This window comes from Eurosta solidaginis, chromosome 3, assembly GCF_040869045.1.
Source record: "Eurosta solidaginis isolate ZX-2024a chromosome 3, ASM4086904v1, whole genome shotgun sequence".
In the NCBI taxonomy this organism is placed as follows: Eukaryota; Metazoa; Arthropoda; class Insecta; order Diptera; family Tephritidae; genus Eurosta; species Eurosta solidaginis.
In genome coordinates this window covers 226,850,620-226,874,476 of record NC_090321.1, presented here as the reverse complement: position 1 = coordinate 226,874,476, position 23,857 = coordinate 226,850,620, and the positions used below count along the sequence as shown (strand labels likewise).

General features: G+C 30.8%; 1 protein-coding gene across 2 annotated transcripts in view; it reads right to left on the bottom strand.

Annotated features, from left to right (window-relative positions):
• Positions 1-891, bottom strand: part of Sesn (Sestrin) — a 516,933-nt gene extending 516,042 nt beyond the window's left edge. For both annotated transcript variants that reach the window (XM_067775363.1, XM_067775371.1), the window contains exon 1: positions 786-891. The gene's annotated coding sequence lies outside the window, so the exon portion shown is untranslated. The remainder of the gene's footprint in view (positions 1-785) is intronic.
• Between the last annotated feature and the right edge of the window lie 22,966 nt (positions 892-23,857).

Here is a 23,857-nt window from a genome sequence, read left to right as displayed (position 1 = left end):
TAAGGACAATTTGAAAATATGTTCGCCTTGGGCCATTTTATTTGAATTCATTGTTCACTATTAATTTTTTGAAAAAAATATGGGCATATAAATTTATTATATAACTTTTCTTTTAGTGTTTTGTTTTAATAACTTGGTGAATTGGGTGACGCAAAGTCCGTGTTAAGCTAGCATCGAAAACGCCTCTTTTTTGACATAACTTTTGAACAATTAGAAACAGTTATATTTCGCAATTAGTTTCTTATAACTGGCAGTGATGCGCATCCGTTTATACCACTTTCGACCATATCCGACCAATTTTCGACATGAACAATAAATGGCCTAAACAGTCTTAAACGATTAGAAAATATAGTATCGCGCCGGACGCCGTCGCCGCCGATATTTTTGACAATAGGCGGCGGCGTGCGAAAAACGACAAAAATTGGCGGCGGCGTATATCTCTAGTACATACAACGTGCATTAGGTATATTTATTTATTTATATAAACTTTATTTTTTTTTCTTTTATTTTTTTTTTTTTTTATACTATCTTTTGGTTCTTTTTGAAAAATGATGGCTATATTCCAATAGTCGGCATGATGATTGATTAAAAAAAACCAAACATTGAATATAGCTCCACCGACTACAACACCATCAACTTAGTATTTTGGCTAATATTGACTCTTGCTTTCGTAATTTAAAAAGGATATTTCCTAATAAATAAACTTTCAGTTCTTTGCTTTAATTGTATTAAGCACTTATATTAATAGCAAGTGTTTTTGTTTTAAATTTTCTGATTTTACGTACAATTTCAATAATGCACTCTAATAGAGCTTCACGGGACACCAACACCATCACTGTTCGTAACCAGACTTCAACTGATTCGCATCGGCTGATTTGGATGCCAACAGAGCTGGGGACTTCATTTGTTGTCATGCACATAAGTATGTACTGGCATACGTACATGCGTGCACCCTTTATATATGTATATCAACCATTCTCTTCAGCTGTTTATATGCCCCATATACAGCAACTGTGTGCTCCTATTGCTACAAATTGTTTGAATTGTTTCCCAGATGGACTTACCTCCTCAATACTTTTTCGTCGAAAAGTGCCCGACTTTGACCGACAGAGGATTGCCAAATAGCTTTGATGTTTATTCTGACACTGGGACGTAATACTACAGACTAAAACACCTCGGGGACCAAAGGAGTATTATGGTGGCTTTAATTAGATTAGATTTAAATAAATTAGGTTAGATTAGAAAAAGTTTGATTATATTAGATTGATTGCATTATAATACGTTATATAAGATTAGTTTAGATTAGATAAGGTTAGACTAGATTATATTAGATCAGGTTATATCATATTACATTACATTAGATGAGATTAGATAAGATAAAACTTGATTAAACTAGATAATATTGGATTAGAACAGATAAGGTAGGATTATATTAGAGTAGATTAGATTAAATTAGAGTACATTAGATTAAATTAGATTAGATTAGGTTAAGTTAGGTTGAACTGGCCGGTCCATGAGGACCTCACATAGACTGAATGAGTCCGAAGTGTTACCAAAAGTTTATTTAACGATCAAACTCAAAAACCCTATCAAAAAATATTAGAAGCTTTCTAGGACTTATTTCACTTGCTGCTTCTAGATCTGACACCTGTATAACTCCTAACAGCTGGAGTCTCAGCCTGGTAAGCGCACGGCACAAATACAAAACGTGTTCGATTGTTTCCTCCTCCAACCCGCACTTCCCACATCTGCTATCACTGACCAAGCCTAATTTAATGGCATGTGACACCGGAAGGCAGTGTCCAGTCAGAATAACCGTCACAGTCCTCTGATAGAGACAACTTTGTTAGTGTAAGGTTGTAAGACCCTTGTAAGGCCTTTTCCGCTTCGTAGATCCTTCTCTTAATCTCGTCCAATCGAATTAGGACGTCTAAGGAGCAAGATCAAGGGATGCGCCCTTTTTAGCTAGTTCATCCGCTTTTTCTTTCTAACATACTTTTAGATGCTGTGTTATGCGAAATTATTTCTTAGGCTTTTGAGACCCTTTTCGACTTCGCGTGTTAGGATCGTTATTCTTGGTACTTCTTTTCCCTAGACGTATGTAATTGCCTTATTCCAGGATATTTTGCCAAGCTGCGTGTACAATATATCCTCCACCTGCTTGGTTATTTGGAAGATGTAGAACGGGGCTACATACAGTAGTAGGCCGAGATACTGTAAGTACCTTCCAATCCTGTTTCCATATATTCGGATTATGATTCTGCAGAAGTGGCAGCATATCCTCCGACTTCATCACACATGGTATTTATCTTTTAGTATCGTGGGGATTTGCGCTTTATCCACCACCTCAAACCGCGCGTTCGTGCCTTGCCTTTGGAGGTTTGGAACCACTTCCTCCAGCCACCGCAAGTTCACGATGCTTGTCGCACGCTATCATCTTCACACCTGATACCATATAGACGCTTTTTCTCCTCGTAACGGTAGCAAAACCGAGGGTTTCTCGCAGCAAACCTTTTTAACTACCTTCGACCTAGTTCTACCGCCTCATGAGTCCATTCTAAGCGCTCGAACTCCACTTCTGATTGGTCGACCACTGCTCCCAAGCGTTGGACAATTATTAGCGCTGCACGGTTCTTCGACAGAGCTCTCTTACTTCCTCTGCTCCGTACCCGTCTCCACTCTATTACGCCGTTTTCATTTGTATGCTTTTCTAACGTGGAGTTCGTTGAATCAGCACTCCTCTCCCCGAGTCCGACACATCGCTTAATACGATTTTGTCGTCCTTGGCTTGCTACTCAGTCCTCCCGTTATCATCGTCCTTATTAAAATCAGATATTGAGAGGTTAATCTTGGTCGTACAACCACCTTCCCGACAAGGCGGGCTCAGCGGTCCAGTATTATATACGGACAAAGAACCGTCCGCCACAGTAGCGCGCCTTGCTGTGGTAAGGAAATAAATACTTCCCGAGGTGGCCCGGTATCGGGAAGGCTCCGTTCGAATACAGCCAGTCCAAAAGCTTCAAGTCGGGCGCTATGGAGTTCGGCTAAGCCCTCACACCAACGACAAGGTGCTTAACCTAGTGAGTAAATTAGATTAGATTAGATTAGATTCGATTAGATTAGATTAAATTAGATTAGATTTGATTAGATTAGATTAGAATAGATAAGTTTTAATAAGATTAGATTAGAATAAAATAGCTTAGATTAGGTTCTATTAAATTAGATTGGATTGGATTAGACGACATCTATGCTGAGTGAACTGCGGCTAGGTCATCCACTGCTAGGTCATCCACTGCTAGGTAGTTACAGCTCAAATCACGAGTTCGTTTGTTCATTATATCACAGCTAATTGTTCTGCTGCGTCGGATTTATAATTGCGATTATTAGTAAGCGTGATTGTAAACTAAACCCAGATGCCGTCGCAGTCAGTCAATCACCGCGATTTCTTCGAGGCTGCAACTGTGATTTTCTGTATTCTTTTGGTCGCTGTTAGAAACCCTATTAGTTTCTAACGAATATTCGTCAACTTCATTCTTTGAGACAGTTTTCTAACAATGCATGATTGAACTTAACCGAGGAGCTGTAGCTACTTAAACAGAACGGCGATCTATCCAAGCCAAATATATGTATATCATTATTTCAAAGCCTTTTAAGTCGACTTACCGATCAACTGTCTGATCACAAACTTAAACATCATTTTCGGAGTTGAAAAAAAACTGCATTTTAATGGAACAATCTCATGTTGCCCGGCAAATCGTTAGCTGCATATAACTTTTTATACAAAGATTCTGTCGTTTCGCCGCTACCTATACATTGGCATATTTCATAAAGGTAGTATGGAAAATAGGTATCAACATATATGACGGAGTCCTATATAGTATATACGCATATAAGTAATAAAGCGCGTCTTCGTCTATTTTCTCACCAAGTAACTGGGCAGTACTAAATAGGTAACCCTCTATAATGGTGTGGAGAATTCCTAAAAGCTTCCCTCTTACCGCAGTTGCAAGCTCGTCAAGTAAAGCTAGGATCAAAAGTTCATTTGTCACTACAACCTTGTGTATGGGGCACTATACCCATTATTGTGGAGACAGTTCTGTGGATCAGGGGAGACAATTCGAAATCACCGCACATAACGTTCCTTTAATGGCAAGAAACGTGCGTTGTACAAATTTCTTGTAAAGTCGCCAGATCACTTTAATTTTAGGGAAAAATCGTGATTCATGACCGATATTTTGAGTGGCAGTTATCTTTGTACATGACTGAGATTGAACACTGTGACAGTGATTAAAATTCACATCTACTTTATCTTACCATCTTCAGCTAGTCACCTATTTATAAGTTCCCGAAATTTCTACACACTGACTGAAGCATCAACTGTCAGTTAAGTGGAAGACAAAATCGCATTGTTCAACTATATGGTTGGCGCATCTCTACAGGAACAACATATCAGATTGTCAAAATCTGCGTGTTGGTGTAAGGCGAACGGAATGGAAAGAAAACGTAAAACTTTGCAATTTTTGTGTGTTCTGGGAAAATAATGCGCTAAATTAGATGCATTTACTAAAACACTAACTTAAAGTGATGTGCAACTATTTTTGCAATGTCAATGTGTTGTTTAAAAATTTTCCTTTGCCATCTCCTTTTGACAGTCCCTATGCCAGTGAAATGAAAAAAATAAAATCAGCTGATGAGATGAGCCAACCATATACATAATTGAGCCATGCAAAAGCGTAAGCAAAAGTCGGATGTTTTTTTTTTTTGGGTTTCACCATAACAGATTTAACTAGGCCACAGGTTACAGGAACCAGAAGGATTGTTATATTCCAATCTAATTCTAATATATCTAGAGACAAAAGTGACCTAAAATCGAAGTTCCTAAGCTAGAACTGCGTGGTCTAATTGTCATTTTGTCACAAACTCACATATGTTCAAGTTTATTGTTACTGTTACGAGAGCTGTTTTTGGCAAACGTGATTTTGAAGGAGATGCAAATGCTCTCATGCACTGCTCTGTTATAGTTTGACTAGCTATGCTTATTAGGGTGGGTCGATTTATTAATCGATATCGCGCCATCAATTTTACGCATACCCAAAAAAAATAATTTTCGAGCCTGTGAAATTTCATTTTTTTACTTTTTTCGACTTTGATTTTTAAGGGTTTTTTCATGACCTACTAAAAACATTTTCATTTGATTGTAAAATTTTCATGTATACACTGTCCGGCCCAAAAATGTCAGTTAAAAACGTTGTCGATAACAGTTTTTTTTTTTTGTTTTGAGCGGACATTTTTGGGTCGGACAGGGTATACATGAAAATTTTACAATCAAATGAAATTTTTTTTAGTAGGTCATGAAAAAAACCTTAAAAATCAAAGTCGAAAAAAAGTCAAAAAATGGAATTTTGCAGGCTCGAAAATTTTTTTTTTTGGGTATGCGTAGTGGAACTTTTTTTTCCTGAGCCCAAATCCTATCGAAAAATCGATGGTGCGATATCGGTTAACTTTCGTCCATACAAATCGACCCACTCTAATGCTTATACACCGAAACTCTCCATATGCATAGATCAAATGGGGTTTTCTTTCAGAGCAAGATTGTTTGTTGAAAAAATCTTGAAACCTATTTTGTGCGTTGCATCTTTAAGTCCATTTTAGACAAATTACGTAAAGATCTTGGCCAGCTACAGAAAGACACCAAAGATTTATATAGAAAACCATCAATGAATGCAATCAGGACTATAAGGTGGGTAAATCTGAAATTAGTTAAGGGTCCAATCAGACTTTCACGAGATAAATATCCGCAATGGGCAGAGCAGGAATAGGTTCCTGCCAAGCTGAGACAACGAAGGAAGATAAGTGACAGAATTTAGGGATCCCCCGATCCTCAGTTCCCAGCTTATTAACCGCTTTCCCCTCTGAAGTAACTTAACGAAGCCAGTCACAGATACATTTAATCTAAGTGAAGTCTATATTGGATCGAACAGGTCAAGCAATGGGATTATTATGACAGCTCACAACTAGCTAAGTATATACGAGATATTCGAACTCAACTTTGTCTATCTTATTTGATTCTTTCCCGTTCTAAATGGATTTGAACTATATACCAGCAGAGCAGATTGAAGTAAAACGAATATTTTAAAATAAAATTTCTTTAATGCTCTTATCACATTCACTTTCGAAGATACCCCTTAAGTATAAGTCAGCAAACAAAATCGGTAAACAAAAGCATGTACCGAAAAAGTAAATATGCATAACTAATAAAATATTAACAAGTAAGAACGGGAGTTCATACCTTTCATGAATTGGCTGAACAATAATCTTATCCTCTTCGTAATATCATAATAATCTGCTTTATAAGATTTTTAGGATAAATATAAAACAAGCAAAGGTGTCTAAGTTCGGGTGTACCGAGCATTATATACCCAGCGTCAACTTCAATTGCAAATTTCATTTCAGATAAATTACTTTTCTACATAACACGTGGCACCGCCCGTTTAAAAAAAAATGTCTCCCCATTACCTCTTACAGTAAAACTTGATAAGTGAAATATCATTGATTCAAAACTATTTTTTGCTATGTTATGGCTTATTATTCCAGTCTACGACCCTTTCAAACTTGTTTTATATCTAAGTTGCCGTGGTCTTTAACCGATCCCGTCCATTTTTACTAGAAATATTTTCTGCTATAAGGAAAATATCTGTACACAATTTCTTTACGATATGTTAATTTTTCTTCGAGTTATGGCTCCCGCAACATAGAAAATTGCTTAGTCATAAAAGGAGCGGTGCCACGCCCATTTTTTAAAATTTGAAGTTTTTCCTATTTATTGTTATAAATCCACTCGGGTAATGAAATACCATTGATATAAAGCTCTCTTTTGCAAAGATATAGCTTATTTTATTCGTCCACGACCCTTTTAAAAATCTTTTATATACAAGTGGACATGGTCCTCAACCGATTTCGTTAATTTTTCTTCAAAGCATTCCTTAAAGTAAAGGCAACCTCTCTGCCGAATTTTGTTACGTTAGGTTTAACGATTTTGATTTATGATTAATAATATTTGTAAAATTGATTTTATCACAAGTGGGCGGTGCCACGCCCATTTAAAAAAATGTTTTAATAATTTTTATCAAGAGTCTCAATATCAGTCCACATGTAAAATTTCAACATTCTAGGTGCATTATTTACTAAATAATCAGGTTTTTTGTGTTTTCCAAAATGTTATATATATAAAAAGTGGGCGTGGTTATCGCTCATTTTCAATACCATTCAATTCTGGGTCCAGATAAGCTCGTGTACCAAATTTGGTGAAGATATCTCAATATTTACTCAAGTTATCGTGTTAACGGACAGACGGACGGACAGACGGACATGCACAATACATTTTTTTTCATCAATGATGATTTTGATATATGGAAGTCTATATCTATCTCGATTCCTTTATACCTGTACAACCAACCGTTATCCAATCAAAGTTAATATACTCTATGTGCAAAGCACGCTGAGTATAAAAATAGGTAGCTAGTTTGTGTGAGGATGCATAGTTTCATGTTTTTTGTAGTCTGCATGAAATAGCTATGACAATGAATCACTTATCTCAACAATATATAACGTAAACGTAAGTATTTGATGATATTTGATACTTTTAGGCACGGTTTTCCAGTACAAGTTCAACTCAATTTGTCAGTTAAACTACGCTTAAACTTATTCTGCAGTTTTTCAGTCTACTTTAACTGAAATTCAAACTGAGTGTAAGCGGGCTATCTAGCAGGGTTAAACTCTAGTTAACCTAACATTTATTTGCGTTCATTCGAAATGGCATCGAATATATGCAACAAGCATTTGGGCTTCAGTACCATTAGAGCTCAAGTTCATAACTAGGCATACTTTTAAAATCTCAAGAGTTGTTTCGAAACAGTGGCTCAACTCGAGAACGAGAACCATAGCGTATTCAGCAAAAGAGGGAATTTTTGAAGAGAAGAGATTTTAGGCCGAGCTTCCCTTCAAAATTGCGTCTTGCTCCTTTTAATATTTCCTACAATTTGGTGGGACGGGACCCACTTGCTTTATTCCGACTCCGAACGGCATCTGCAAGGCAGATGAGTTTTCACTTATAGCTTTTCATGGCAGAAATACGCTCGGAGTGCTTGTCAAACACTGCCGAGGGGCGATCTCGCTTAAAAAAATTGTCTACCAATTGAAAAACCTATGTCAATCCAGGATCTTCGGTGTGGTAGGCAGAGCACGCTACCATCACACCACGGTGACCGGCTATATAATTTATTTTTGATAAATTACGCTTCATTACTGCTATCAACCTCGTGTATATTTCTCACAATAAACAGCTATTGGTTTTGGTAGTACCAACTTGGAGATTTTTTTCAACTCCATCTCAACTCGATATGCAATGTAGGATATCAACTGGAGAAATGTGTCGAATATTCATACATACATACTGCAAACTGTGCCAACTATCGCCGAAACAGCCTTCTTAATATCGTATATCAACTGGGGAAATGTGTCGAACTGAAAAATTATGTGAAATTCATTTTAAATATTAAATATATTAAATAATTAAAATTAGTGTTTGAAAAATTACTGATTTTAATTTTATTTAAATAATGAAAAATTCTAATATAGATAGGTATGAGAGTTAAAATCACAACTCTAATATAGATATATAGATGTATATCGTTTATATATATTTAATATTTAGATTTATTAAAATTTCTAATAATAGATTATAATATTAATAATCTAATTTTAATATACTAATCTCTATTTTTAAATTTTAGAGGTTTTTGGACAAAATTAGTATTCATCTATTAATATATTAAATATTTATATATATATAAATATTTATTGATCTTTATAGTATATCTCTTAATTATAATGAATAGAACATAATTTTTAAATAAAATCCTATGTATATAAAATAATTGAATGAAAAGTGTCTATTTAGGTATAAAGAAAATTTACATTTTAAAAATTTTTCTAAAAATTTCGAAATTTTTTGCAATCAAAAAAAAAAAATACTATGAAAATAATTTATAATTTTAAAATTTTTAATATTGGGAAAAATTGAAATTTTTAAAAATTAAAAATTTTTAAATAATTTGTCTTTTAAATTGTAAGACTTAGTAATTTTAAAATTTATTATTTAAAAAATTGAAATTTTGTTAAAAATTAAGAATTTTTAAATAATTTGTCTTTTAAATTGTAAGACTTAGTAATTTTAAAATTTATTATTTATAATTTTATATTTTATTTAAATTTTATTGATTATTAAATGTAAATTTTATATACTATATTTTATTATTTATTTATATTAAGTATTGATTTTAAAAAATTTAAAATTAAATTATTTTATTTTATATAAAATAAATTAAAAATTATTAATCATATTCATTCAATATTTTATTATAAAATTGATTTTTATTAAAAATTTTATAATTATTGATTATTTTTAATTTTATTTAATAATTTTTTAGGGGTTAATTATTAATTATTTATTAAAAATTTTAAAATTATTAATTATTTTTTATAATTATTATTTGTTTATTAAATATTTATTAATAATTAAATTTTTTTTTAATATTAAAAATTTTGTATTTATTAATTATTTTTGATAGTTTTATTTATTTTATTTAATATTAATTTAATTAATTAGGGGTTAATTATGAATTATTTATTTTATAAAAAATTTTAAAATTATAAATAATTTTCATAATATTTATATTTTTATTATAAAATTAATTTATGAAAGAATTTTTAGGGAGGATAATTACTATATTTAAATATTTATTTTAATATGATTTATAAATAAAAATATAATTTCAATTATTAAATATAGTTATCTATTAATATTTAATAATAACTTTAAAAATTTAAATTAAATTATTTTATTTTGTTAAAAAAATAATTTTAATCACTTTTTTTCTAGCTGGCTTGAGGTCTGAGTTGAAATAAAAACACAAGGGTTTTTTATATATTACCAATATATTTCGATTACACACGGTAATCGTCTTCAGGGTGAACAATTTTTTTACACGTGTGTATCACTTGACGTGATAAACTCCACATGATAAACTTATTTTTATTATAAAATTAATTTATGAAAAATTTTTTAGGGAGGATAATTACTATATTTAAATATTTATTTTAAGGAGTTAAGTGTTAGAATATAAAATTGAAAATAATTTATAAATGAAAATTTAATTTAAATTATTGAATATAATTATTTATTAATATTAAATATAAATTTTTTTAAAAATTGAAATAAATTATTTTATTTTATTAGAAAAAAAATAGTTTAGATTCTAGAATTATTAATCGTTTTTGTTTTATATTTTATTATGAAATTGATTTTTATTAAAAATTTTAAAATTATTAATAATTTTCATAATATATTTTATAAATATGAGGATGAGGAGTTAAGTATTAGAATATAAAATTGAAAATAATTTAAAAATGAAAATTTAATTTAAATTATTGAATATAATTATTTATTAATATTAAATATAAATATTAAAAATTGAAATAAATTATTTTATTTTATTAGAAAAAAATAGTTTAGATTCTAGAATTATTAATCGTTTTTATTTTATATTTTATTATGAAATTGATTTTTATTAAAAATTTTAAAATTATTAATAATTTTCATAATATATTTTATAAATATGAGGATGAGGAGTTTGTTAGAATATAAAATTGAAAATAATTTGTAAATGAAAATTTAATTTAAATTATTTAATATAATTATTTATTAATATTAAATATAAATTTTAAAAATTGAAATAAATTATTTTATTTTATTAGAAAAAAAAATATTTTAGATTTTAGAATTATTAATCGTTTTTATTTTATATTTTATTATGAAATTTATTTTTATTAAAAATTTTAAAATTATTAATTATTTTCATAATGTTATATTTTATAAATATAACGAGTTAAGTGTTAGAATATTAATTTGAAAATAATTTATAAATGAAAATTTAATTTAAATTATTTAATATAATTATTATTAATATTTAACATAAATTTATAAATTTTAAAAATCGAAATAAAAATTATTTTATTTTATTAGAAAAAAAAATGGTTATATTCTAGAATTATTAATCGTTTTTATTTTATATTTTATTGTGAAATTGATTTTTATTAAAAATTTTAAAATTATTAATTATTTTCATAATATTATATTTTATATTATTAAATTAATTTATGGAAAAATTTTTAGGGGGGTAAATTACTATATTAAATTATTAATTTGATAATCATTAGTTAATTTATAATATAAAAAATTTTAAAATTATTAATAATTTTTATAACTTATATTTTTATTATTAAAATTAATTATTTTCATTATTTGAATTTAACATTTATTATTCATTTTCATATTTTTTATAAATCTATTTTTAATATAAAGTTTTATTTTAGCTTATTCTTTATTATAAATTTATTTTATATGTAAATTTTTGTGTGTATTATTATTTATTTTAATAATTGATAATTTAAATTTTATTCTCAGTAATTAGTTTTATTAATCAATTAAAATTGGAATTAGTAATTTTATTTAGTATTGGTTAAATTTGTGCCAGCATCTGCGGTTATACAAATAATGCAAATAAAAATTTTTCGATGAAAGGTATAAGTTAAATATATATATAAATTTATTAAGTGAAATTTTAAATTTATAATAGTTTTTAAATTTATTTTATTTAGTCTTAAAAATTTTATTATTAAACTAGGATTAGATACCCTATTATAAAAAATGTAATTGTTTTTCATTAAGGTAGTATTAGTTATGTTCTTGAAACTTAAAAAAATTTGGCGGTATTTTAGTCTATTCAGAGGAACCTGTTCTATAATCGATAATCCACGATGTACCTCACTTAAATTAGTTTTCAGTTTATATATCGTCGTTATTAGAATATTTTATTAGAATAATAATTTTCAATAATTTGTATTTAAATTTATATCAGATCAAGGTGTAGCTTATATTTAAGTAGAAATGGGTTACAATAAAATTATCTAAATGAATTTAAACTTTAAATGTTTAATGAAATTGGATTTGGTAGTAAAATTTTAAAGATAAAAAATTTGACTTTAGCTCTAAAATATGCACATATCGCCCGTCGCTCTTATTCTAAAATAAGATAAGTCGTAACATAGTAGATGTATCGGAAGGTGTATCTAGAATGACAATTTAAAGCTTATAAAGTAAAGTATTTCATTTACATTGAAAAGATTTTTGTGCGAATCAGTATAAATTGAATTTAATATTTATTTATTTTTTGATTTATTTATTAATATTATTTTATTTGTTTAATTTATATTAAAAGTAATTATAAAAATTAGTGTTTTAGTAATTTTTAATGAAAAAATAAATTTAATTATAGTTTATTTGTATTGTGAAAGATTATTGAAATAATTTGAAAAATTTTTATTTTATAAGAAAAATTTATTTTTTGTACCTTGTGTATCAGGGTTTATTAAATAATTAATAGTAAAAATAAATATTAATCTCGATTTTATAAGAGTTAATGATTTATTAAATTTAATGTATTAAAATTATTTTCAATAAGTTATTAGAAATGAAATGTTATTCGTTTATAAATATACCTAGTTTTTTTAGAAATAAATTTAATTTAGTAATTTTTGATTTTATTTATTTATTTTGTTAATAAATAAATTTATTAATTATAATATTTTAAGGGATAAGCTTTAAAATAAATTATTATAAATGAAATAAATTAATTAAAAATTATATGCTTAGAATTAGCAATTATTATTAATTTTGTTAAAAATTATTTTATTTAAATATTGTTTATTTATGTTTTAATTTTCTATGAAAAAATTTTTTGTAATTTTATTTGAAAAGAAATAATGATTAAATTAGTATATATATACATATATATATATAAGTAATTTTTAATGAAAAGTTTATATAAAGAACTCGGCAAATATATTACTCGCCTGTTTAACAAAAACATCTCTTTTTGAGTTAATTTTAAAGTCTGACCTGCCCAATGAAAAATGTTTAATGGCCGCAGTAATTTAACTGTGCAAAGGTAGCATAATCATTAGTCTTTTAATTGAAGGCTTGTATGAATGGTTGGATGAAGTATAATCTGTTTCATATAAATTTATTATAGAATTTTATATTTTAGTAAAAAAGCTAAAATTTTGTTAAAAGACGAGAAGACCCTATAAATCTTTATAGTTTTATAAATTTTTATTTTTTAGATTGATTTTATTTTAATTTTTAAGATTATTTTATTGAGGTGATATTAAAATTTAATTAACTTTTAATTAATTTTTATCATTTATTTATGATTTATTGATCTATTATTAATGATTAAAAGAATAAGTTACTTTAGGGATAACAGCGTAATTTTTTTGGAGAGTTCTTATTGATAAAAAAGTTTGCGACCTCGATGTTGGATTAAGATATAATTTTAGGTGTAGTTGCTTAAATAATAAGTCTGTTCGACTTTTAAATTCTTACATGATCTGAGTTCAAACCGGTGTAAGCCAGGTTGGTTTCTATCTTTAATATATTATAATATCTTAGTACGAAAGGACCAGTTATTAAAATAATTATATTTTATTTATGTGAATTTTATTAATATAATTTAATTAACTATTTTAGCAGATTAGTGCATTAAATTTAGAATTTATAGATGTAATTTTTAATTACAAATAGTACTTGTTTATTTTTGAATTATTTTTAACTTTAATCGGTTCATTAATTTTAATTATTTGTGTTTTAGTTAGAGTTGCTTTTTTGACTCTTTTGGAGCGTAAAGTATTAGGATATATTCAAATTCGAAAAGGTCCAAATAAGGTTGGTTTATTAGGAATTCCTGAACCTTTTTGTGACGCAATTAAATTATTTACTAAAGAACAAACTTATCCTTTATTATCGAATTATATTTCTTATTATTTTTCTCCAATTTTTTCCTTATTTCTTTCTTTAATTGTTTGATTTTGTATGCCTTTATTTGTAAAATTATTTTCTTTTAATTTGGGGTTGTTATTTTTTTTGAGTTGTACAAGATTAGGTGTTTATAGAATTATAATTGCTGGTTGATCATCAAATTCTAATTATGCTTTATTAGGAGGGTTACGGGCGGTTGCCCAAACAATTTCTTATGAAGTTAGAATAGTTTTAATTTTATTGTCTTTTGTTTTTTTAATTGGAAGATATAATATTTTTCAATTTTTTTACTATCAAAAATATATTTGATTTTTAGTAATTTTTTTACCTCTTAGATTTATTTGATTTTATATTTGTTTAGCTGAAACTAATCGAACACCCTTTGATTTTGCTGAAGGTGAATCTGAGTTAGTTTCTGGATTTAATGTTGAATATAGAAGAGGTGGATTTGCGTTAATTTTTATAGCTGAATATTCTATAATTTTATTTATGAGAATATTATTTAGAGTTATTTTTTTAGGTTGTGATTTATTTAATTTTGTGTTTTATTTAAAATTAATATTTATTTCTTTTGTATTTATTTGAGTACGTGGTACTTTGCCTCGTTTTCGTTATGATAAATTAATATATTTAGCTTGAAAATGTTTTTTTACCAATTTCTTTGAATTATTTATTATTTTTTATTGGGTTTAAGTTGTTGTTGTTAAATTTTATTTAATTAATTTTGTTAAGTAAAGTTAATAGAAAGTATTTTCTATATTATGTTTTCAAAACATATGCTTATTCAAGCTCATTAACTATTTAATTAAATTATCTCATCATTTATTAATTATAGGATTTGTGATATAATATAAAAAGTAAATAATTGTTAAAATTTGACCTACAATAATATAAGGAGTTTCTACTGGTCGTGCTCCAATTCATGTTAATAAAATTACTGTGATAATTATAACTCAGAATACAATTTTATTAATAGGATAAAATTGAATTCCTCGGAAATTTCTTAAGTTATAAAATGGAAAATTTTTGTTAAAATTGTAATTGATATAATTAGTGCTATAACTCCTCCTAATTTATTAGGGATTGATCGTAAAATTGCATAAGCAAATAAAAAATATCATTCTGGTTGAATATGAATAGGAGTTATTAATGGATTTGCTGGAATAAAATTATCTGGGTCTCCTAGTAAATATGGGTGGATTAATGTTAATAATATTAATATTGAAATTATAATAATGAATCCAATAATATCTTTGTAAGAAAAATAAGGATGAAATGGAATTTTATCAATATTTGAATTTAATCCAATAGGATTATTTGATCCTGTTTGGTGTAAAAATAATAAATGAATTATTGTTATAGCTATTACAATAAAAGGTAAAATAAAATGGAAAGTAAAGAATCGAGTTAATGTACATTTCTCAAAATCTCTCGAAATTAGGATAATAATTGGAAAATATTAATGACGTTGGAGATAAAATCGAAAACTTTTAATTTTACAAAATTTCTCAAAGGTTGGATAGTGGTTGGAGAATGAAGTTGGATATCAACTCGAGAACTATCTGCTTTAAGAATAACTAAATAATGATGTTGGATATCACTTCCGGAAGGAACTAGATATATATTTCGCTGGAGAATTTTTTTCAAAGGCGGCCTTAAACTGTGACTGGAAAACTTTTCAGTAGTTTAACTGGAGTTTAAATTTGACTAGAGTTTAAGCGAACTTAGCTTAACCAACTACTGATAAACCGGGCCTTATCCGTTAAAAAGGGGGCAGAAATGACAGTTTAATTGGGGTATTTAATATATATACCAACAGACAGCAATGAATGCTCTATACGTAAGCATTTGGTGAAATTTTATTTTCATGAAAGGTATAAAAATAGGTACATAGATACTTTGTATGATCAAAGTTTCACGTTTTTTGTGGTCTGCCAAAACTATGACCATGAATCACTTATTTCAAACGATATATGACGTAAGCGTAAGTATTTGATAAAATTTTAAGCTTCTAGCTGTTAAAATGGGGCAGAAATTACTAAAAGTTTCTTATCTGAGCAATCGGTTGTGGGGGAATATTTGCTATAGTGGTCTGATCCGCCCGGTTCCGACAAATGTCTAATAGGACACCTAAATATACCCGCTCACGAAATTTTATCAAAATATCTTGAGATTGAGAACTAGTTTGTATACAAACAGACAGACCGACATGGCTAAATCAACTCAGCTCGTTATCCTGATCATTTCGTATACTTATTGGTGGGTCTATCTATTTTCCTTTAAGGACTTACAATTTTGAGATTCCTGAAAAACTTAATATACCATTTCATAATAGGCATAAAAATAGCACTCTGTGTGGACGAAAACAAATCATACACTAAAGAAGATATAAAATTCGAAATGCATATAAAACAGAGACAATAACAACAACATCAAATATGTCCAAACTAACTTTTATATGAGTTTGAATCAGATTTTTGCCATTGTGCTTTCAGCAGGTCGGTCATCATGGTACTATTTTTTTGGAGATTTTGAACTCCGATGACTTTTTTATATAAAAGCTTTACTACTTGCAAACACTGTCTACACATTCAGTCTATGTGAGGTCTTTATTGACCGGTCAGTTCAACCTTTACGATTTGCAGCTTAACACTTCTTTTTCTGCCCACCTTGTTGGTGCCTTGATACGATGTACCTCCGAGGGTTAAGTTAGGTTGAACTGGCCGGTCAATAAAGACCTCACATAGACTGAATGTATCCATAGTGTTACCAGCATTTGCTTGACGACCAACGGAAGAACCCCAATCAGAGGACTCCGTCTTCTGGGCAAATACTAGAAGTTTTCTAGGGTCTAGCTTAGTTGTTGTCTCGAGATGTGGCAACTCTGCTGCCCCTAACAACTGGAGCCTTGTCCTGGCGAGCGCAGGATACGAACACAGAACGTGCTCAACCGTTTCGTCTTGGCGCTTGCACTTCCTACACTTGCTGTTACTGACGAGACCTAACTTATAAGCATGTGACACCAGAAAGCAGCATCGCGAGCCTTAAGTCGTCTCTCTTCAGAGATATAAGCCACTTTGTGAGTCCAATATCGTAGGCTCTGCACATTATCTTAGAAATTTTGCAGCCCCACATACAAGCAGCACGGAGATACTCACAAACGCATGTCATCATCAGCCGAAGTAGTACTCACATATACACACGCATATGGTTACACACTACAAATACACGCGCTTATGGCTGGTAGAGGATTCTAGAAGAGGAAACGTCTAGACATTTGCGCAGAGAGTATAAAAGCAGCACGAGTAGTCAGTAATCAGTTTATTTGAAGCACGCTATCACTTGCAAAGTGAAGTTTAATTGGGAAGTACTCTTAAAGTAGTCTAATAAAGACCATTTTGTAATACAGAATGTTGGAGTGTTTTTTTCAACAGTTTATCGATACGAACGTAAGCAGAAGGTTGGGAATAGGCGGAATTTCCCAAAATTCGTTACAATATGTAGGTGCTGGCCATTAAAAAATGATTTTTTTCATTCGCTTCTTTTATTTGACTTTGAATGCGTTTGTAATTCTCAACTAGCTATGAAATATTCTAGAAATATTCTAAGAACATATTGTAACGAATTTACTGCAAATCCTATTATTTGCCCTTTTGCTAAGTTCGTATCACTAAACTGTTGAATAAATAACTCCAATATTGAATAATGGAAAAATGGCCTTTATTAAAGTACTTCACAATAACCTTATACTTTGCAACTGGCTTGCTTAAAAACCAAACTGATTAATAGCTCAAATGAAACTCTACTATTCAAAATAATACTGCTAATGCTCGCTAGATAGTGTCTTAATCGAAACTGCCCATAGCGCCTCTACCGCTGATTCTTTTATACTCTGTGATTTCCTCGTGGCATCTTCTAGGCGCTTCCAGAATTTTACTTAGTTAGTTATAAATTTCTCAGCTACAACTACAGATGTATAATTTCTCATTGCGTAATACTTGCACAAATTAGTGCCCTCTCTTGTGACAACTCGTATAAGATATATGCATGTGTTTGTGCATTGATTCTCCGCTGCTCGTATACGTACATGGCACATATGTGTAGACGCAATTATTGTTTCGTTTATGTAGATACATAATGATTGATCTATGGATGTGCATGATATCACTGTTTAGCATCGGCTTAGAGATAGCAGCACCCCTTAGTTTTGCTAATATTCGTAACAATATGTTAATTTTATTATCCGAAATGGAGGGCTTATCACAGCAAAAAAAATTAAGTTGCAACCAAGAGAATTCTTCAAATCCCCGACGAATGCATTCCAAAATGTAACACGGGGCTCATACCCCCCGTACTTCTAAATAAACAAATTAAATGTAAGAAAAATAGCTTACATAATAAAAATATTATTTAAACAAAATTGATTTAAGTGCCGGTGTCCGTTCTACTTCCTAAACAAGATATAGTTTTAATACAATAACGCCTTCCGAATCACCAAAGATTATAGAAAAAAACCATTGAATGGTTTTCCGATACTTCAGCACTCCCCCTCTTTCCCAATTCTTTGCTGTTGTTCCTACTTTTGCCCGAATCGCTAAAGCTTTGATAAAAATCATTATATGGGCTATACCTCTCCGATCTCTATTCATCGCTCTTCTCCTTTTGCTTTTACTACTGCTCTTCGTTTTTTTATTCTTGCTCTCTTATTCTTTCTTATTGCATTCCGCCCCCTTTCGTTTTCCCAATCTCCCGCATCTTCTGCCTGCCTGTTAATCTTTTTCGCTTTCTCTCGTTCACAACAACCAACCACCGAAAAACTAGCTGAATTATGTGAACTATCCTTGCTGGAGGATGTGCTCTCAATTGATGGAGAGGGTGAGTTCGGCAAAATGGGTGAATTACTGCCACTGACCGGAATCAGGATAAATGTGGTAAACAAGTGGCGCTGATAAATGTAAACCTTATTGGGAGCCGGTGAATTTGGGAATACTGACAAACTCGATTGCTAGCGCACTGGCATTAGAAACTGGTCAACCTACAGAAAGAACATGTTGATTATCTCTATTACCGGTGGATATTGGCTATACCGAGCTGCTCATGAGAAGCCCAGGGCACTTACTTATCCTACTTATCGTACTGTTTCACAATATGGAATGAAAAAGTGTGCGGTAAGGGCCACATGTGTCCTGTAACTGATTGGTTTGAAAACTGATACACTAAACCATAGCCTTAGGGCGGAGCGAGAAGACTTGGTTAGCTTCGTGGGAAGGTCGGAAAAATATTGTGACGAATATTAGCATCACTAAGCTGTTAGTAAATAAAGGCACAACAAAAATAAAGCAAGCTGCCACTCTTGTGTACGTAAACAAATCAATCATCATTTACACACATACATTCACGGCAACGGAGAGATACTTACAAACACATGTAATCATCGGCCGAAGTAGTACTCACATATGGCTACTCACATGCATATGGCTACAAACTACAAATATACATGTATATGGCTGGTAACAAAGCATGAAGTTCGCGAAATTACTAGACCTTAGGAGAAATGGGTTAAAGAGGCAACAGAGAGTATACAAGCAGCGCAAGCTGAGGAATAACTAATCAGTTTGATTTAAACACGCAATTAGTTGTGAAGTATAAGTGTTATTGTGAAGTACTCTCAAAGTAGTCTAATAAAGGTTTTCAGTTTTGCATTACTGAATATTGGAGTTATTTATTCGACAATTTAGCGATTGGAACGTTTTCAGAAGGTTTCAAATAAGCGGAATTCCCCAAAATTCGTTACAATATTACCACATTGCCGTTCTCTGCAATATATGTGATCCTTCTCTCTCGTTTTCACTCATATGGTTTCCGACAATAGTTTACAACTGTGTATCTTTTTCAACCGCCAAAATGGACCTGCAAGAAACCATTTCACCATTTAAACCCATAAAGTTTCACACGTAGTCTTAAAATCTTCCTACACCTGGGGTGCGTTTTCCTTAAAAATCTATAAAAGCGATCCAACCCAAGTTCCTGCTTAGAGCTCTAAAATTCATTTCTCCACAAGTACCTTAATCATAAAAGAATGATTAAATATTAGTGCATTGAACCACAATTGTGAGTACTTGAGCGTCTGATAACCCATTTTTCTTGCCGCTTACAATATAAAAGAAAATAATTAAACGAATGACTGTGATTGTGATTTGTCACATAGCAACTATTTATTGTACGATTTTACGTTACAAAGATTTGATTTAGTTAACGACGACACACGCGAGTTAACAAGTAGTTAGTAGTTGAACTTCTCATGAGAAAACCAGAGACACAACACACACAATAAATATGTAACAAGAATGTAAATAAGTGAAATTAATATAGAATGGGCGTATTAAATGAGGATTAGGGTTGAGGCTTATTACCTCTATGTAGACCAAATAAAGCATTGGCCACTGCTTCTTTAAGATCATGGCTATAAACTTGGTTCATAGCTTCAAAATGCTTGTATCTCACTTCTAACGCTGTCTCTTTATGAGACCTCGTTCGCTTGAAGTTTACAGGTAGGCTTCGCACGGGCTTCGAGCTAATTAAGCGCGCTTGTATTCATATTCATAAAATAAGTCTGCTTCCTTTGGTAATATCAGCGTATCGACGAACATTCAAACGCGGGATTCAAGGGGTTGTGTATCGTAACCCTCACAAAGGGTTGCCAGCGCAATATATAGCTTCTCCAACCCAATTGTCAACTTCACCTACCCGCGGCGAATCCTGTTTCCTTAACAGACGAGGCTCTGGCAACCCCAAGCTCCTCATGGAACTAGGGGGTGAGGAGGGAGGCCTTGTAGGTTTAATGTGGGGATATAAATCGTTCCCGAGATGGTCGGGATAGTACCTTAACGGTGCTTTGTTACCGGAATGTACCGGATCTATATCCGGCAAAGGACCATCAACTTCGACAACACTCCCCAATTGCTAGCACAATTTGCGGTTTCCCCAACCCAATTTTCAACTTTACCTATCCGTTTCGAATCGTATTCCTCACGGAAGGAGCAGGTTCGATGATCTAGAAAGCTCAACGTGGTCATATCAAATCGTTCCCGAAATAAGCATACGGGATTAATATCCGGTAAAGTACCATCTACATCGATAACACTCCACAAAACCGTCGTGGAGTCTCTATGCCGCTAAAAGAAGTAAAAGAAGAATGCAGTGCAGAAATAAACTCGGAGGTTAACATTCTTCGGCAAGTATTGTAAACAAGTGCACCGCACGGAGCTGCATAGAGATACTCGACGACGCCTGAGCTATATCATATAATCACTAACATCTGCTAAACCCACTTTAGAGTTGTAATCACCCTTGAAAATTTCAAATATGCCATCAAATCAGTTGACTCCATTTAATCTATGGGGATCGATTGACAGATGGTGTAGGATAGCCCAAATCAATATTGGAACATGAGAATTGGGCTCTTCCTGTCAACTTAATAATTCTAGCCTTATCCGAGTAGAAGATACATAGATCCTATCGTTAAGAAGATAGTTTGGTTGCTATAACAGTATCAATTCCGGGTTATTTGGCTCCATCTCTCGTAAAATTGTCATCAAGATATTTCAACAAAATTCTTAAGGACCTACCACTTCCAACAGGGTTAGGCCATAGCAAGGGTGGGTTTTAAATAAATCGTTCTGATGCATCAAGCAGATAACTCAACCCAAGTTCTTCTTCTAGAATAGTCAATATTAGTCCATATTATATGTTGTGCTCCTAACTAAACCTTTTCCTCAACTTTGACTATGCCCCTGAATAATGCCAATTCACAATACAGGGTGATTCAACAAACATGGCCGTACATTAAAAGACGGTGGTAGCTGTTAGGAGCTTACAACGTTTTTAAAAAAAAATGTTTCATCTGAAAAACATTTGGGGTGTTCAACGAGATATGTTCAACAATTGCTATTTAAAACCAAAAAAAAACATATTTAAAACAAAAAATTTAATATTTTTTTTTTTGTAATTTTATTTTATTTTTCTCATAAAAAACATTTACTCATTCAAGGTTCGAATCGAGCTCAAGGCCAGAACAATAATTTTTTCTAATGATAATTATTGTTATTTTTTAATTTTTCTAAATTTGAAAAATTGTATTTTGTTTTTGGAATAGTAAGTAGAAAATTTTTCAGACAACCTGCCATAGCTGCGCAGATAGATCCATTTCGAAGGGTGCTAAGCCTTCATCATCAGTACGCTTTAGGCATGCTGCGCTAACCATTTAGCTATACAGCGGTGGTTTGTTTGACTGGCAAATTTGCTACTTCTATTCCTTTTTACCAACTATATTTATTCTGTGTTGCGCCATCTGGTGCAAATCACTGATAATGCTGGATTTTTGTTTATTGTCAATTACAAAATACAATTTTTCAAATTTAGAAAAATTAAAAAAATAACAATAATTATCATTAGAAAAAAAAATTATTGTTCTGGCCTTGAGCTCGATTCGAACCTTGAATGATTTATCAATAGGCCGATAAAAAACAAAAACAATAATTAAAAAACATTTACGGTATTCCCGTAAGCGTCCTTATAAAGTTATCAGCTTTTGTGATTCTATTTTTTTTCCTATTTCCAAAACAAAATAACCAGGAATGAAATAATAATAATCAGGCTGACGTGAATTTATATTGTGACGAATATTAGCATCACTAAGCGATAGTACCATCCCTAAGCCGATACTAAGCAGTATGTAAGTAAACAAATCAATCTTCATCTACACACATACATACAAGGCAACGGAGAGATACTCATAAACACATGTAATTATCAGCCGTAGTAGTTCTCACATATACACACTCATATGCCTATGCGAGAGACTATAAACTACAAATACACACTCATATAGCTGATAACTAAGTAGAAGATTCTAGAAGCAGAAAGGTCTAGACATTTGGGGAAATATGCAGACAAGGCAACAGAGAGTATAAAAGCAGAGCAAGCTGAGTAGTCAGTAATCAGTTTGATTGAAGCACGCTATTGGTTGCGAGGTAAAGTTTAATTGTGAAGTACTCTCAAAGTATTTTAATAAAGACCATTGGTAGTACAGAATATTGGAGTATTTTATTCGACAGTTTAGCGATACGAACGTTGGCAGAAGGTTGCAAATAAGCAGAATTTCACTAAATTCGTTACAATATGTTTGTTTTTTCAATCCAAATACACTTTGTGTAGCACACCAGTTGTTGGTTTTAAACTTTGGCTTTCTGCTAAACAATAAAAAGGCTTAAGCTATAAGGGGTTTGTCCGACACCCTGTATCTGCATTAATGTGTTCGTACATATGTATATCTGGTTTAAAAAAAAACTAACAATAATATCTTCTCATGACATAGAAATATTTACTTAGAAATTATCGCATTTATCACACCGTCAACGGCACGAACGAACACAAACATTAACACATTGAAAAAGTAATTTATGTAATTCAATTATTATTACTTTATTTCTTCGGCTTAAAGCTACGCAACTATCAACACGCAATGACAATGGCCTGGAGTTAAAAAATGCAAAAGCAATTACATGCTACTGATTTGAAAATACATATTTATACATACATACGTACTAAAATTCGAATCGAATTGTTTTCAACTTCCTTTTCTCAACGAAAAGTTTACTTACGAATTTCGAGTTAACTTTCGAATTTCGGCTTTTTCGAAGATAAATGCGACATTTAACTGCCGATAAATGTTTTAGAAACGAAGGAAGTTAGCTGCTACTAAATTCATAATGTATGTAGATGCATAAATATAAAAAACATGTTTTCGAAATAAGAAATCAGAAATTCTTTAGAAATTAGTAGTGTCAACTTTTTATTTTATTGAAAGTATATTTTCAAATTTCGAATTTTTTCGAAGATACATACATTTTTTTACCATCA